At 31.9% G+C, this 4,129-nt stretch overlaps 1 long non-coding RNA gene across 1 annotated transcript; it reads right to left on the bottom strand.

Annotated features, from left to right (window-relative positions):
- Positions 1–1,390: 1,390 nt before the first annotated feature.
- Positions 1,391–3,488, bottom strand: LOC120177088. Its single transcript, XR_005521372.1, has 4 exons — positions 3,279–3,488; positions 2,933–3,160; positions 1,753–2,315; positions 1,391–1,671 (listed from the first exon to the last, which is right to left on the bottom strand). It is a non-coding gene; the product is annotated as an uncharacterized LOC120177088 (long non-coding RNA).
- Positions 3,489–4,129: the final 641 nt, after the last annotated feature.

Raw genomic sequence — 4,129 nt, 5'->3', positions numbered from 1 at the left:
GGGTGCGTTTGGTTCACGGAATGTAAGATTACCAGTGGGAATAAAAGATTACCAGGGAATAGGATTACTGTGAATGTTACATTACTGTGTTTGGTTGGTTTAGCATGAATGTAAGATTACAATATTTGGTTGAAGGAATAAAAGATTACTGGAATGTATATTTTTCCAAATTTTCCTTGTTCTATATTTGTTTTTTTAACGAGTGAAATTCTAAATATTTAAATAAAAATTATTTATATAAAAATTTAATTTTTTGATAATATATTACTTGAGTATTTAAATATATCATGTATTATTTTAATTTTAATTAATATTAAATTTTACATAATTTATGTAAAAATATATTAAAATTTTACATCAACATTTAACTAAATGTTTACATTGTGGAAATTCTTCAAAGATATTCATAATAATAAAAAGATATAAATTAATTTTGTTATCTAAGATATAAAATTTATTATATCTTCTATATACAATAATTTATTTATTTATCTTTTATATTTATACTTAATTTTGCATATTTTATCATTATTATTTATCTCATTAATTTATATTACAAAAACATAATTCAAATAAGTAATAAAATATAACACTAAAAATCATATTGTCTATAATTCAAATATTTCTTTTTTATTTTATCATCTTTTCTCTATTTCTTCTACTGTTATCACTCAAGATAATAGATCACTCAAGATAACAGGAAAGTTCATTACATTAAACCCTTGGCATTCACCGTTTCGGACAAATATTTTTAATAAAGTATGCTCTTATATTTGTTTATATTTATGAATGATTTACAACCACTACATTAATCGATTCTCGATTGAATTGGTTCGATTAAAGACCATATTAACAAGGAACCTAAAAAGAAATTCAAAAGCCATAAAATAACTTGTTCATCCGTCTTTTTTATTTCAATTTTTGGTTTTTAAGTACAGTTCTTCGGATTTTCAATTTTATAACCGACTCTCAATTGAATTGGTTCGATTGATCGAATTAAAGACCCTATTAACAAAGAACCTAAAAATAACTTGCTCATCCGGTTTTTCCTATTTCAATGTTTGGTTTTGGTTTTGAAGTTGGTCACAACAATTCTTCAAATTTCCAATTTTAGACGGATGAGCCCCCAGACCAGCCGATTCTCGATTGAACTGGTTTAATCGGGCGAATTACGACATTAAAATTTTAGCAACCCACACGATAATTACGTTACATTCAAAATTGGTTGAGAGCATCATCCAAATAGCATTGAGTTCGACACATACATGTATCCAACAGTAACATGTACCTGAGAAGCTTTTGCAAATTTAAAAATGCGAATGGCACCATAACCATTGATGGTTTTGCTGCCCCTTATGGTATCATTCCTTGATTTATTGAAATGCAATCTAGAAACAGAAGGGGTTACTAGAAATAGAAATAGAAGGGGTTTCCTTGGTTCCACTTATCAGGGGAAACCAGAAACAGAAGGGGTTACAGTCACTGAACTCTACACTGAATGTTCGTATCGACGATACAAGAACACGATGCGTAGCAATAGAAACAACCAAAACATAGTTATTTATAAATACCACGAGTGAACCAGATAGAGTGAACCAGTGGAAAAGAAGTCCCAAAAAGTAAAATGTCGCCAAATAGCAAACAAGTGAAACAACAAACAGAGCAATGTACCTATACATATAAAACAAGCAGGTCGTAAATCAGAAGAATACAATGAAGAAATATCATAAAAAATCAAAAAGAAAAACTAACCAGAACTGCTCATCGTATCCAACCCATTTGTCATTCCATCCATGAACGAAGTCAAGTAGAAGAACTTGAACAAAAGAAACAATCCTGAGCTGAACTTTGAAATCATCTCTGCAAATACAACATTTAAGTTTCAGATGAAGTAAAATCAGAAGTGACTTTAGATTATTTATCATTTCCTTTAACTATTTTTGAATCCTCTCTCAGAAATCGTCACCTATAGGCTGTAACATGTAAAGACTTTCAAAATAATGATTTGTTTTTGTGAAAATGAAAATAATGACATTCTTAATTTAGTAGATTGATACAAAAGTAGTGTAACTTACCATAAAAGCTGATAATCTCATTCGGAACAAAAAACATCAAAATAACTAAAATGAACCAGCAGATAATTTTCATCATCCATCCACGATGGTGCAATCCATCACGAGGATCTTTCTGATTTTTCACACCAATCATTAAAAGTGAAAGGATGGTGAAAAACAGAAAATTTCCCAAGCTGACCCTGAGCACCGCATCTGTTTCAAACCATTCCCTATTGGATGTTTTGTGAAACTGATTGATCCCTGTATAAAAAACAATATTAACTAAACTAAATTAGAAAAATAGGTATATGCAAGACACAGACAGCACGTTCACTTTTCTTCCTCGAGAAACATGCAAAACATTACACATGAAATGGGCCCTATGTCGATAATTATTGAAAAACTAATACGGAACATCATGGTCCATGACAAACTAATACCAGCTATCCAGCAATCAAAGAAAAATGTATAGAAGAACGATCTCCCATTCATCCATGAAACCATTTTGATTCAATATACTACACTCAAAGTAATAAAAATGGTAATGCAGTAGATGTTCAGATTCACATGGAAATCGAATCATTCTTCAAATTTGCTAAAAGACCTGAAATATTAAGAGAGCATGTTTGCATTTAGCCCCGTGAAAGACTAAGCTAATGAAAAAAAGATAAAAGAATTTAACTTCTTCGCCCACTTTTGCTTGGATATTATTTACTATTTTGCAGCAACATTCTCGCTCAGTGCAACAGGTAACCAAGATATTATTGGAATCTTAAAATCAACAAAGCATGCTCCGAATAATTAATAATACAAAGAAATCAAACAAAATTAGCAATAACCAGAATAAAATAAAACAAGAAAAATTGAACGAAGCTTACAAGGCATGTTCTCCATGAGAGGAGCGTCAACCTCACGGAGTATCCATGAAACAATCAAAGAAATGGAAAATAGTCCACAATAGGCGATCCTTGCAGACTTCCGGCTAATCCCCGAAACCACCGTGTGGTACGCATCGCAGGCGCACGCTGCACAACACGATGCAAGGCATAAAGCAGCCCATCTTCTTCAACCACAACAAATAGATCAAGCCGCCGAACCCCCACACTCTAATGAACAATAAATAACATAACAAAATTAAAATTAAATAAACAATTGAATTATGTACGGACCCAAGCTGTTGATGATTGAACCGGAAGAAATTAAAAGTAAGTAATTGCTTCTTACCTGAGAAATTAGAGGGGAGAAAGGTAGGAGAAAACGATGATTGATTGGGCGCACGAATAATGTAGGGGGAAAAACAATCGAAATACAAACCCAACCAAAAGAGGAATCAAAATTGCTTTCTCGGTCAGACTCCAAAGACTACGTCAAAGCCGTTTGTCTTCATGTAATGTTTTGACTTTTTGTGACTTTTTCGATTATGGCATGCCAATACAGGACTGTAATTCAAACAACACACGTTCGGGAGAAGAAGATACATCAGAGGCAAATAGAAAAAATATTTATTTTTGGAAAAAAAATATTACCTTTACTTGAGAAAGAATACCTAACTAAACATATCTTATCAGAAAAAAAAAATATTCTACAGAATCTTAAAATACTTATCCAAACGCACGGTAACTAACGAAACCCTCTCTCTTCTCTTTTTTGGGAATAAGAAGAAAAGGGGCCTTCATAAAGGTTACGATTTTGGTGTATTCCTTGCTTGCTTGATAGTCAGATTTCTTGGTTTGAAATAAAAAAAAAACTTGAAAAATCCATTGTGTTTTCTGTGTTTCAAAATGGGGAAGAAGAAACTGAGATTTAAAGAAAATTGTCAGACTTTTTTTTCTTCTGATTTTTTATTTCTGAAAATGAGGAAAAGATTACATTGTTTTTCTGTTCGAATGGAGGGAGAGCTATGGAGAAATGCTTTGTTTTCATTTCTAGAGAATGGGGAGCCGCCTCTATTACAAAACGATTGGGGCTTATATATTACCACCGTTACATAACAAGAAAATCAGAAAATCTTTTCACATCTCATTCCTTTTTCTTCGTGCATGTACTGATGAGGAACGTGTTGGGACCTCTGCTTC

This window comes from Hibiscus syriacus, unplaced genomic scaffold, assembly GCF_006381635.1.
Source record: "Hibiscus syriacus cultivar Baekdansim isolate YM2019G1 unplaced genomic scaffold, ASM638163v2 tig00112281_pilon, whole genome shotgun sequence".
Taxonomy (NCBI): Eukaryota; Viridiplantae; Streptophyta; class Magnoliopsida; order Malvales; family Malvaceae; genus Hibiscus; species Hibiscus syriacus.
The sequence above is the reverse complement of the archived record's forward strand: the minus strand, read 5'-3'. Positions and strand labels throughout refer to the sequence as shown.